Genomic DNA, 14,134 nt, shown 5'->3' on the forward strand with positions numbered 1-14,134 from the left:
TATTCCCGTTCTGAACTTTTTCTTGAAAAAAAACCAACTCAAGGCCAACTAGCCATGGAGGCGGCAGCCATATTGCAATGCTGATGGACGCCTCCCCCCTTTTCCCACCTGGAGTCAGGCAGTTCCAACTGCACCCAGCCCATGTCCAGCTTTCCCTTGTGATGCGGCATTTCAGGTTCTCTACGAATGTGATGCTTTCTTGATGGGCTGCTTCTGAAAAAAAATGAACTTTGGATTTCTACAAATTACCATGAGGAACGTTCTTGCCGTGGAGTCCTTCCAGCTGCCAGCTGCATTAACACCAGAAAGACCAGGCCCAGCTCCCTCCTATCTTTTATCCTTCAACCAAAAGGATTTCATCCCCTTCGAGCGGTTCTAATACTGCAAGCGCCGTTTTCCGAAAGGTTAACGAGCAAAGTTGATGTTCTGCCACGCATCCCCCCTCCTGGCTGCGTTATCTGCCTTGTGCACGTTTCGAAGCTCAGTATTGTTTGGATCCCAATTTGGTTTTTAATCATGGAATAATAATTGAAAGGCGCATCCGGGGGAGTGGAAAGCATTGCTCTCCTCTCCGCTGCCGGCAAGATGCTGTTCAATTTCCAGAATTGGGTTACCCAGCTTGATAAGGAAGGGGTTGCCCTTAATTACGGGGATTTCATCATCTAAGAATTATGGTCACATTCTGAAGTTGTCACAGGGGAATGTATGAAACTGTCTTGTACTGTGTTAAACCAGGGGTGTCCAAAGTTTTTGGCAGGAGGGCCACATCATCTCTCTGGCACTGTGTCGGGGGCCAGGGGAAAAAAAAAGAATTAATTTACATTTAAAATTTGAATAAATTTACATACATTTACATAAATGTATATATTAAAGATGAACTTATATGAATGAATGAAGGTTTTGCAATAGCTCAAGGCCTATAAAAGCCTTCCACAAAGCAGGCTTGGCCTTTCCTTTGCTGCTGCTACTGCATCACAGATGTGAAACAACAAGCAGTGGAGCCCTCATCCCACAGCTCATGCAAGAGGTCAAACAGTCGCCCTCACACTGAGAGCAGTTGTGTTGGGCCAGTGTGGGCTCCAGCAAATCTGCGGAGGGCCAGAGGCTCATTGGAGACTGGAGGCTCCCTGAGGGCCACATTGGGAGTCCTTGAGGGCCGCAAGTGGCCCCAGGGCCGGAGTTTGGGCACCCCTGTGTTAAACTATTGGTCCCTGGAGTCCAGAATCGGACTGGTAGCTCTCCAGAATCATAGGAAGAGGTCTTCTTCATTACTTGCTGCCTGATCCTTTAACTGGAGTCAGGAGGAATTGAACCGTAAACCTTCTGCATGCAAAACATGCACTTGACACTGACTGGGATGTGGCCTGTATGCAAAGAACCTGGAAGTTCCCTGGATGAACATCTACACACATACAGTGGGCGCTCCCTATCAGTGGATTTGGCATCCACAGATTCAGAATCTGTGGATGCTGAGCCCATAGCTGGAGGGCCTCCTTAGTCCTTCCTGGACAAGACTGGAAGGCACTTCACTGTCACCAGCCCAAACTAGAAGTGCCTTCCAGTCACATCCAGGTAGCTTCTAAGGAGGCTGGGAGGCTGCGTGCAGCCTCTGGGGGGATGGGTACAGCCCCCAGGTAATTAATTGTGACGCCGCATGGCACACTCCCCTGCAGATTTCATTATCCAAGGAATATGGTATTGGCAGGGGGTACTGGAACTGATCCCCTGAGGATACTGAAGGCCCACTAGATTTGAAAAGAATTGGACCCTGTTCAGACCAGCCACTGCCCTGGAGGTTCAAAACCAGGAGGTTTTGAAAAAGAAGATTGTCTTTTCCGTACTTTTCTCAAGGCTGTGAAATCAACTCCTGAAACTGGTTCGCCAACGATCAAAATTGATTGGTGCAGCCATTCCACGTGCACAGCCATGGTGTGCAGGAAGAGCTGAAATGCGCTAGGTGACCCCACTGCCCAACTGCCACACTCCTGTTGTCATGCAGGGTAGTTTGCCAAGGCTTGCAAGTGCTCACCTAGCTCAACCCAAGGATCATTTGTTGCCACTGTTTGAAAATGAGTCTCAAGGCACACCCATGTTGACCTAGTGATCATGCCCCCCCCCATACACAAATACTGGATCCATCCCTGGCCTTATGGCACACCTGCAACACCTTTGGCCGGACTGAAGGAGCACTTAAGATTACACTCTCAGCTTTGTTTTGCTTACGTGGTCTCCTGTTATTTTGCACAGTTCATCCTGTACGGATGACCTGTTATTCCAACTGTCCTTGGATTTTCTAGCTGTACGTGCTCTGTGCTCACCTTATCACTATCGAAGTCTACTTGGAGCCAGACTGCATTTCTGGGCGTTCCATTTTGCTTGAAGCTGGAGCATCTCAAGCTGTTTTCAGGCAGATTGGGCTTCTTCAGCCACCTTCTTTTTTCACACATCCCCATGATCGCCCTACTATATTCTCCCAGCATCTGTTCAACAAGAACCTAGAACGAATAGTGACCCTGCAAGCTCTGCCCCTGCCCCCTGCGGGTTCAGCGAAAACTGGGAATGCTTTTTCCTACAGTGGAACAGCTGCGTAGCACACGATGCTTAGGAGGGAGCCAGGCTGATTCCCTTTCAGGGCACAGAACTGACTTGAGCCTGCGACATCTGTGGCCTACAATGCCAATTTCTGTTCTTGTTCATCTCGCTCTTTAAGTTTGCGTCGAACAGGATGCATGTGCTGGGATCATTTGATATCAAAACAGCGGAGAGGAGCTCTTCATCTGTCACTGTCGTCGACGCCTGGGAAGCACCACCTGCGAAATTATGCAGCGCATAGAGCAGCTAAATGCTGTGAAAGGCAATTGACACAAACAGGCATCCCAGAGATATTGATTACCCCTCACATTTGCGTTGTCAAACTGACACTTGGTAGGTCTAACCGTCTTAAACAGAAAAGGCTGGAAAAAGTAGCCTTGCAGTTTACCTTGCTGTATTATGGTAACATCTCCTTAACTCAGCATTGCCAAACACTTTCATGACAGCGGCTTTGTGTCATTTAAAGCTGGGCATAAATTCAAAGGGTGCAGATTTTCCTGTTACTGCATCATCATGGCTTCCCCCTCCCCCCAGCTCTTGATGACTCCAAGTCTATTTTGCCCTATCCATTAAAGAAAACGGAAACAGAAAATAAGAACATCCATGCTGGTCTGAAAACCAATGGAGTGACTCATGCACAAATACCGTACTTAAATTTAAAAAATAAAAATAATAAGCAAGGCCTGATTTTTACCTTATTGGCAGTTCCCCAGGGGAACAGAGACCAGATCAGGGTTAGAGGAGACGGAGATTTACAAATATACTTTTCTCATACCTCTTCCAGCTTCAGAGACCCACCTTCAAAAGCCATTGCCTGGGGAGGGTGGGCCAGTGAATGACTGGTTTCTCATCATTCTTATTTTCCCATTTAGTGGCTGCCTTGCTACAGTGTCATTCTGTCCTTTCTTTGCTTCTTGGCCAATCCAAAGAAGAGGAGGGTCAAAGAGTGGAATATTAACCACATGCACTCAATGAGGGTAGCAAAAGAGACGGTAAGGCAGGGCAGAGCAGAAGGCATGGCAGGGGAGAGGAGGTGGTTGAATGGAGACTGATCAAGACCAAGGGGGACTGGTGGAGGTTGGAGATTGGAGGGCTTGGCCAAGTCATCTCTTCTAAAGCCAATTCCTCTATTGGGATTTGCCTTGTCTAGGACTCCCAGCCCCAGTAGCATACCTGGGGGGGGCAAAACAGTAAGTACTGCAGACACCTGTGGAAGTGGCCCTTCCCACTCATCTTTGGAGTCATTCCAGGCAGCAATGGCAACACAAAGACACACACCAAACCAAATGGCATCTCCTGTTCATTGACATCAGTGCCTGGAATGGCTCCAATAGTGAATGGAAGGAGCCACTTACACAGCAACTGTTACCCTGCACATGCCCGATCTCGTCTGATCTCGGAAGTTAAGCAGGGTCAGGCCTGGTTAGTACTTGGATGGGAGACCGCCTGGGAATACTGGGTGCTGTAGGCTTATACCAGTCTTTCGAGACTGAAGGTTGCCAACCAACCAACCACTTACACAGTGCGTATCCCACAATGGTCAGTTAGATGCTTCTGGGAAGCACACAAGCTGTAGGTGTTGGAAATAGCCCTCCCATCGCTGCTGTCCAACAACTAGCATTCAGAGGTCACCAGACTTGTCATCCATGGATTTGTCTAAGGAGAAGATATGTGCTTCACCAGGTCACAGAGCAGCTTGTGAGGACAAGATATTATGTCTTATCCTCCCCTCACTGCCCTGCGTGTACTCTGCGCTCCTTGGCTCTGATTCTCCCAAGGTGGAGAGGCGATTATATACTGCAGTATGTGCCCCAGAACCACTTGGTGGTCAAGAGACAACAACTCCACAGGGCACTTGGGTGAAACCCCTGGGTGAAATTTTAGTTTTAAATAAATATTTTAAGTTTACTGTGCAGATGGGAACTGTTCTACAAGACAGCTTCATGGTTAGTTTTTGGGGAAATCAGACTACATGTGTGGCCCAGCCCTTTTAATTGCTGTGGTCAGTTGAGCACAAAATGTTCAATAAGCGGTCTTACTGTAATGGGCATATTTTTCCAGACGAGAGCAAAAAGTGATTTCTCTCCAAATAAAATGCATAAGCTTTGTAAACATTTTTGGAGGTTTTTTGGAGGTTAGAGGAGATTGATTTTGTTTAAAATTGCATATGTATTAAAGCGAGCAAGATGGCTCTGACATAAATTACTTTGATGTATTAAATGGGAAGGCAAATACAATTTTCTCTCTTCATTTTCAGCTGTTGTGCTCAGCAGAGAGGCTGTGATTTATCTGTTTGCTTCTTAATTCTGACACGGAATCTTTGCATGCATTTCGCTCTATGGCAAGCGGAGAGCCAAATGTATGTTGACACAATAATGACTGCATCCGAACATCCAAGTTACCTTGAAGCAGAGCTGTGTGTATGGAGGGCTTGGAGTTATTTACTTAGGGCCAAACTAGATGTGATGCTGGAGGCATGTGGAGTGTATGCTGACAGTTTTTATTTTAATGCCACCTGCTATGGGACGAATGGGGGTGGCTTCATGGAATTATATGACTACGGAGTATTTCTGAACAATAGTTTAACATGATGCTAGTGGGTTGCAAAAAGTCCAACTGGGACCAGAATATGAAGTATGCAGTGATAAGTATGCATGTGTACTCAGAAGTAAGTCCCACCGTGTGCAGTAGGGTATATTTCCAAGTAAGTATACACAAGGTTGTGCTAAAGTGGCAGTCTTGTGCGTTCTTAAGTGCAATACGCTGTCCAATCCTATCCATGAGATAGGCCAATGTATCTCCATGTACACCAGCCTGATGACAACCCCACTGACGCATAGGTCCACCTGGTGTCAAACGTGCCACGGACACCAGAGCAAATGGCATAGCTTGCTGGCTGGAGATGTGGTTGCTAGGGATGCTGGCATGGTGTAGCTAGGGGGGCGCAGGGGATGTGGGCTACACTGGGTGACACACACAGGGAGGGAGGTGACACCGCTATTTGCTAAAATGTTTAAAATCTTGGTATTTTGAATAATACCATCATGTTATATATCAATCGATGCGCAATTTCATGCAGAATGCAGTGAAGCCAACCGCATTGTAATATCTCTATTCTATCAAAAGTTATAGCCAAAAAACCAGCAGGGTGGGGTGATGATGTCTCACCAAGCCCACTGCCCAGGGTGTTGCTCTGTCCACTGCGTGGGAGGAGGTCCATCATAGGGGAGACACGCTGGCCTCCCACACCTTGTGATGCAAAACCTAGTGACGCCACTGGCCTGGGTGGGCTGCACTGGCATGGTGTGACTAGGGCTCAGATGTTTCTCCTCCTCCCTTGCTGGGCAGCCTTGGGATTGGGCAGGTGTCGTGCTGGCATCTGCACTATGTCTGTGTGACATCAGCATGAACAGGATCAGGCCTTCAGTCCCATTGAAGCCAGCAGATAGCCATAGTCCCATTGAAGCCAGTCTGAATAGACATTCATGTGTATTTATTCCTACTGGCTTGAGTAGGGCCTACTGATTATCCTTCATGTTCTGCCCTAACGCTGCTTTTTGCAATCTAAGGACAGTGCTTCAAGTTGGGGCAGTGCTTTGTAAGTAAGGGCGCAATCTTGAAGTGCCCATTGGGCTGACGCAAGCCCCTTGGCACGTTTGCGCTTCCTCAGGAGGAAGCTGGGCCAATGCTCAGAGATGTGCTGGCCTGCAGAGGCTGACACAAGTATCCACACTGGCTTCCTCGCTGAGGCTTGCATCGGCCCAACTGGGAGGCAGGAGGGAGGCGTTCCTGGACAGGGGGAGGGCGGACAGTGGGTGGCTCCAGGGGTGGGTGGGCAAGGAGCAGGAGGCGGGGCTGGGATCTGGCAGTTATGCCGGATCCCAACCCCTGTTCCCGGGGAGATCGGAGCGTCTTCAAGCTGCTCCACTCTCCTCGGACTTGTGGCACCTCAGAAGGTGGCGCAAGTCCAAGGAGACCTACTGGGGCAAGGGCACCTTACCCAGGGGTAAGTGGAAAAGTTTCTCCTTGCCTCTGGCGGAGCCACCTTGGGCCCCTATCCTGCGCTGGATACAGTACAAGCCTCTTGGCTTGCCTGTTCCAGCTCAGGGTAGGATAAGAACATATAAGAACATAAGAACAGCCCCACTGGATCAGGCCACAGGCCCATCTAGTCCAGCTTCCTGTATCTCACAGCGGCCCACCAAATGCCCCAGGGAGCACACCAGATAACAAGAGACCTCATCCTGGTGCCCTCCCTTGCATCTGGCATTCTGACATAACTCATTTCTAAAATCAGGAGGTTCCGCATACATATCATGGCTTGTACCCCATAATGGATTTTTCCTCCAGAAACTTGTCCAATCCCTTTTTAAAGGCGTCTAGGCTAGACGCCAGCACCACATCCTGCGGCAAGGAGTTCCAAAGACCGACCACACGCTGAGTAAAGAAATATTTTCTTCTGTCTGTCCTAACCCGCCCAACACTCAATTTTAGTGGATGTCCCCTGGTTCTGGTATTATGTGAGAGTGTAAAGAGCATCTCCCTATCCACTCTGTCCATTCCCTGCATAATTTTGTATGTCTCAATCATGTCCCCCCTCAAGCGTCTCTTTTCTAGGCTGAAGAGGCCCAAACGCCGTAGCCTTTCCTCATAAGGAAGGTGCCCCAGCCCCGTAGTCATCTTAGTCGCTCTCTTTTGCACCTTTTCCATTTCCACTATGTCTTTTTTGAGATGCGGCGACCAGAACTGGAAACAATACTCCAGGTGTGGCCTTACCATAGATTTGTACAACAGCATTATAATACTAGCCGTTTTGTTCTCAATACCCTTCCTAATGATCCCAAGCATAGAATTGGCCTTCTTCACTGCCGCCGTACATTGGGTCGACACTTTCATCGACCTGTCCACCACCACCCCAAGATCTCTCTCCTGATCTGTCACAGACAGCTCAGAACCCATCAGCCTATATCTAAAGTTTTGATTTTTTGCCCCAATGTGCATGACTTTACACTTACTGACATTGAAGCGCATCTGCCATTTTGCTGCCCATTCTGCCAGTCTGGAGAGTTCCTTCTGGAGCTCCTCACAATCACTTCTGGTCTTTACCACTCGGAAAAGTTTGGTGTCGTCTGCAAACTTAGCCACTTCACTGCTCAACCCTGTCTCCAGGTCATTTATGAAGAGGTTGAAAAGCACTGGTCCCAGGACAGATCCTTGGGGCACACCACTTTTCACCTCTCTCCATTGTGAAAATTGCCCATTGACACCCATTCTCTGCTTCCTGGCCTCCAACCAGTTCTCAATCCAGGAGAGGACCTGTCCTCTAATTCCCTGACTGTGGAGTTTTTTCAGTAGCCTTTGGTGAGGGACCGTGTCAAACGCCTTCTGAAAGTCCAGATATATAATGTCCACGGGTTCTCCCGCATCCACATGCCTGTTGACCTTTTCAAAGAATTCTATAAGGTTCGTGAGGCAAGACTTACCCTTACAGAAGCCATGCTGACTCTCCCTCAGCAAGGCCTGTTCGTCTATGTGTTTTGGGATCCTATCTTTGATGAGGCATTCCACCATCTTACCCGGTATGGATGTTAGGCTGACCGGCCTATAGTTTCCCGGGTCCCCCCTCTTTCCCTTTTTAAAAATAGGCGTGACATTTGCTATCCTCCAATCTTCTGGCACCATGGCCGTTTTGAGGGACAAGTTGCATACCTTAGTCAAGAGATCTGCAACTTCATTCTTCAATTCCTTAATAACTCTTGGGTGGATGCCATCAGGGCCCGGCGACTTATTGATCTTTAATTTATCAATGAGGTCTGAAACATCTTCTCTTTTAACCTCTATCTGACTTAACTCCTCGGTCAGGAGGGGCCGTTCGGGCAGCGGTATCTGCCCGAGGTCTTCTGCCGTGAAGACAGATGCAAAGAACTCATTTAATTTCTCTGCCATCTCTAAGCCTCCTTTTATCTCCCCTTTCCCTCCCTCACCATCCAGAGGGCCAACCGCTTCTCTGGCGGGTTTCCTGCTTCTAACATATTTGAAGAAGCTTTTACTATTCCCCTTAATGTTGCTGGCCATGCGTTCCTCATAGTCTCGCTTGGCCTCCAGTATCACCTTCTTACATTTCTTTTGCCACAGTTTATGTTCCTTTTTATTCTCCTCATTAGGGCAAGACTTCCATTTACGGAAGGAAGCTTCCTTGCCCTTCACAGCCTCTCTAACTTGGCTGGTTAGCCATGCGGGCACCCTCCTGGATTTAGTGGAACCCTTCTTTCTTTGCGGTATACACCTCTGCTGGGCCTCTATTACTGTTCTTTTAAGCAGCCTCCATACACTCTGGAGAGATTGGACTCTTTTTACCCTCCCTTTCAACCTCCTTCTAACCAGCCTCCTCATTTGAGGGAAGTCTGCCCGTCGGAAGTCAAGGGTTTTTGTTAGAGATTTGCCTGGTATTCTTCCCCCAACGTGCACGTCAAAATGGATCGCAGCACGATCACTGTTCCCCAATGGCTCAGTAACGTTTACATCTCTAACCAGGTCCTGCGTACCACACAATATTAGATCCAGAGTCACCTGTCCTCTGGTGGGCTCCGTGACTAGCTGATCTAAGCCACAGTCATTTAGCACGTCAAAAAATCCAGTTTCCTTATCGTGACCAGAACACAAATTGACCCAGTCAATATGAGGATAATTGAAGTCCCCCATGATTACAACCCTGTCCCTCCTTGTCACCTCCCTGATCTGTTTCCTCATTTCAAGGTCCCCATCCTATTTCTGGTCTGGAGGACGATAGCACGCCCCCAGTATTACATCGCTGCACAAGCCTGGTAATTTAACCCACAGAGATTCTACGGTGGAGTCGGACCCACCTTCAATCTCTACTTTGCTGGATTCTATCCCTTCCTTAACATAAACGGCCACCCCACCTCCAACACGCCCCTGCCTGTCCCTCCTGTAGAGTTTATAGCCCGGGATTGCGGTATCCCACTGATTCTCCGCATTCCACCAGGTTTCCGTTATGCCCACTATGTCAATATTTTCCCTTGTCACCAGACATTCCAGTTCTCCCACCTTTGCTCGTAGACTTCGGGCATTCGCATAAAAGCATTTATACACGGAATGTCCCAGGATGCGCTGCTTATTCGCTCCTTTGTCCCCGCATCCTCTCATTGTGCCAAACCGTCTATCACATCCCATCACCCTACCTTTCTCAATTTCTTCTCCTACTCTGCCTTTGTCTTGTTGTTCTCTAACCTCCCCATCCTCATCCCATAGGGATGAGGAGTCCCGAACCGGATGCCCCTTGGCTCCTATCGGCCTCCCCCCAGGGATCAGTTTAAAAGCTGCTCTGCCACCTTTTTAATGTTATGCGCCAGCAGTCTGGTTCCATTCTGGTTCAAGTGGAGCCCGTCCCTCTTGTACAGGCCCCCTTGTCCCAAAACGTTCCCCAGTGCCTAACGAATCTAAACCCCTCCTCCCTACACCACCGTCTCATCCACGCATTGAGACCCCTGATCTCCGCCTGCCTAGCTGGCCCTGCGTGTGGAACAGGTAGCACTTCAGAGAACGCTACCTTTGAGGTCCTGGCTTTCAGCTTCCTGCCTAAAAGCCTAAATTTGGCCTCCAGGACCTCCCAGCTACACTTGCCCACGTCGTTGGTGCCGACATGCACCACAGCCGCTACCTCTCCCCCAGCACTGTCTACTAGCCTGTCTAGACGAGAAGTGATGTCCGCAACCTTCGCACCAGGCAGGCAAGTCACCATGCGGTCCTCACATCCGTCGCAAACCCCCCTCTCTATGTTTCTAATAATCGAATCCCCCACTACAAGAAGCCCTACAGGATTGCACCCCAAGTCTTACTAAAGTCAGTGAGTTTATTTCTAAGGCAGCATGGAATAGTGGGCCATGCAGCAGATGTGCTTAGGATTGTGTCAGACTTGTGAGTGAAATTCACCATTTTTTGCCTACTTCCAATACATTCTAATACGACACTTGTATATTTAATGGCAATGCAGGGCTTATTCTCCCCCCCCACCCCACCGACACATAGGTCCACCTGCTGTAAAACATGCCACGGATACCAGAGCAAGTGGCAGTGGCTTGCTGGCTGGAGATGTGGTTGCTAGGGATGCTGGCATGGTGCCGTGGTGTAGCTAGCGGGGTGCGGGGGATGCGGGCTGCAGTGGCTGACATACATTTGCAGCTCTCTCTGCTGTTTCTTTAATTGCAAACTGTTGGCAGCGGCTCTGCCTGCAAAAAAATCGGGAAGGAGTGCAAATTTATTTTCCTACCAGAGGCTATCCAAGTACCTGATCGCCCAGCACCATCTCCGCTGCCTTCCGTCAACGTTCCCGGGAGACAGGCCCTGAGTCATTCAATTAGGTTCTGCTTATGTTTGTCTCTCCATATTGTCTCGTCACCAAATCTGTTTTGCTAAAGGGGGCAGTTCTGAAAACTGTGCATTAAAAACTGCTACTTTATTAAGCTGTTATTTTTCTGAAAAGCAAAGCGAAGGGCTCAGCGGCTGGACTGACTCATGGTCACTGGACTGGACTGGACTCAGCGGCTGGACTGGACTCAGGGTCACGCTTTGCCTGGTGGAAGACCGAGAATTCATCCCTTGGTCCTGCTAATACACTTTTTTGACCTGACATTTTGTTGCCCGTTTGGACCTGGCAAAATGTGGAGGGTAGGCAAAGAACAGAAGTGCTCTCATGGTGGCTGCCATTTCCCTCCCAGAAGCCCACGAGACTCTTTGCCATTCCATCACGGATGTCTGTGGTACGTCAGGCAAAGGCATCACGCCTCTCCCCAGGGTCTGGGGCTGTGACATCATGATGTCACTGCAATGTCGTGATGTCACTGCCCTGGCTTCTCCCCGATATGGGGCTTCACGCACCTCCTCCCCTCATCGGGAAAGGCTCTGAGCCTTTCAGGAAGCCAGGAGGGGGCGCTGCAAACCCGACAGTGCCCCATCCTTGAGGTGACGAGGCGGAGACTGGGGGCAGTAATGCGCCTCCCCAGCATGGCGCTTGGAGCCCATTTCCCTCAGGCTCTGCCCTAGATATGGCTCTGACAACAGGCAGAGGAGCTACCTTTTGCTTAGGCTGAGAAGTTGGCCTGATTCATATTAGGAACAAGTACATGTAGGAGCTTTGCTTTATTACTTTACCACTGTGTGTGTAATGCATTTATTCTCTGAAATTCCTAAAAACCATTCAGAGTAACATGTAACTCTATTCTATTCTTTAAATAAACCATTCTGTTATCACAGGCTTAAGTCTGGGTGAGGAACTGCATTCACCCAAGCCTGGTCTAGGCCACTCAGTCTTCGATTGAAATGAAGTCTCATGGGCTTGAGTCCTTGTAGGTCAGTGCCTGCAAGAGCTGGTGAGTTAGCCTGTAGGACTTCAGCTTCCCCTTGGCTGTTAGAAGGGGTTTTGGTGCCTACTGGGGGGGGGGCAGTTTGCCCTGAGGACTCATGTGTGTTTGGCCAATCAGGTAAACACGTATAAGAACCTGTACTCAATGTTTGGCTTTCGTACCCTGCTCTCTCCTGGAGCGTTATGACCCATGAGATAGTAGAATTGGAACATGCATTTCGGACTCACTGGGGGTGTTTGGCCAGTGAACCAGGAGTATGTAAAATCAGTCAGAGGGACCTGCTCTGTGACATGGTCCACAAGTTCACAAGATAGCAGCTTCGCGACTGCGCTCCCCACTCCATTGGCACCCATTTTGTGAAGTGGAAATGTCCTCTGTTGTCTCAAAACCCTCTGGAGCACAGCCCAATCATGCATAGGATAGGACTGTTAAGTGTAGTTACATATCATTTATGCAGAGTGTGTTCACAAAAAAAATCACATAAACCAATAGTGCTATATCAAAGACATTTCGACTGATTGAAAACCCAATATATACTTCAATTTCTTCACTGGTTACAACAAACCACCAGCAACAGTTATTGCAATTTATATATTACCCAGTGCTGTGTTATTATTTTACCTGTTAAGACACTTGTTTTAATGCTTGAGTGCTTTTCAATTTTGCAACAGAGGCTTGTGGACAACGCCTCTAATCACTAGTTTAATTTCTAGACAGCAGCGTGAGTTTCATCCCAAAGCTTCTCCAGCCTCACGGAACACAATGAACCACAATAAGATTCCCCCCCACCTTTGGGCTTCACTAAATAACAGATACAGGTCAGTGCCTTCCAGTTGTCAAAAGGGGGCTGACCTTAGATATCAAAGGGCACAATTGGACAACTCGCTTCTCTCCAGAGAAGAGACAAAAGATGTCTTAGTGTTATCAGGTCAAGAAAGCATCCTTGTTTTCTGTACTTACTACTGGACAACATCATTAGAGGATTGGGAGAATGAGAACCAGGTAAAACACAATTGCAAGGGATTCAAATAGCAGCTGGGACTGGACTGAGAGCCCAATCCTATGCATGTCTATTCAGAAGTAAGTCCCATTAGAGTCAATTGGGCTTACTCCCAGTGAAGTATGGATATGATTGGGCTGTAAAACATTTATTCTTCAGATTCCTCTGTGTAAGTGGGGGCGGGGGCGAGGGGGTAAGAGCAGATGAACAGACAGGAAGAATCAGCTAAAGGAAGGGAATAGGCCAATGATTTTCAGTGTGTCTTCTCAAGGCACACTGACCACTAGGGTCTTCTCTGTGGTCATCGTCTCTTGTGATGTCACTTTCGGCTTCCAGGAGACTCTTCTGGGGCAACTGTCTGTTGAAATGAGTGTTCTGTCCCTTTTCCTTCTCTAGCTCCTTAGAAGAGCTTTTCAGCTCTTTCCAACAGCTGTGCTGCCACGCTTTGGACCTTTCATAGCAAACCAATGTGTCGCGGCACATCAGTTGAAAATCCCTGGAATAGGTCAAGAAAGGAGGTAGAGGACAGAGAGGGGAATATCAGTATCACAAAGGAGTAGGCGACAGCAAGAACTTTCACCTTGCTGTGGTGTGTCAGTCAAATCGATGGTCTGTTTAGCCAGGCATGCTTTCTTTTGAAAGCAGATGTCACAAGGCCATTGATAAGCAGGTCATGATATTGATCGCCTTTTGTTGGGCTCCGGCATCTGGTAATCAGAGATACAATGGCTCAGATCCAATTGTACAGTTTAATGAGGAGAAGCTCTTCCACTCACATAAGGCAGGCTCCCCAGTTTTCACTGATTTCTGTTACTCATTTCACCCCCCTGAAAAGTTGATCCTTAGAGTTGTGTGATCCTTAGAGGTTTGTTTTGCCAGATTCCTGTTCTAAGCTTCGTCTAGGGAACTTATGCCCACTTTAAGCTAATTAATTCCCCTGAATAAAACCTCAGCCCGCTCCAGTGGCATACAAAACTATTATTGACCCCCAGCACTAATGAGGAAGTAACCAGTAGGTAGCTTGCCCTCCCCTCTCTCTCTCTGTAAATAAAATTAGATGGAACTGTATGAGTGATTATTAGACTTGATGACTAAAGACATTCATGTTCAGTGGCAGTACAGCTCTTAGTACCAAGTGGTACGGGACAAGACCATGCCT

At 48.3% G+C, this 14,134-nt stretch overlaps 1 pseudogene; it reads left to right on the plus strand.

The window, feature by feature from the left end:
• The first annotated feature begins 3,943 nt into the window (after positions 1-3,943).
• On the plus strand, positions 3,944-4,063 carry LOC136650400 (5S ribosomal RNA; annotated as a pseudogene).
• The last annotated feature ends 10,071 nt before the right edge of the window (positions 4,064-14,134 follow it).

This window comes from Tiliqua scincoides, chromosome 4 (assembly GCF_035046505.1).
Source record: "Tiliqua scincoides isolate rTilSci1 chromosome 4, rTilSci1.hap2, whole genome shotgun sequence".
NCBI lineage: Eukaryota > Metazoa > Chordata > Lepidosauria > Squamata > Scincidae > Tiliqua > Tiliqua scincoides.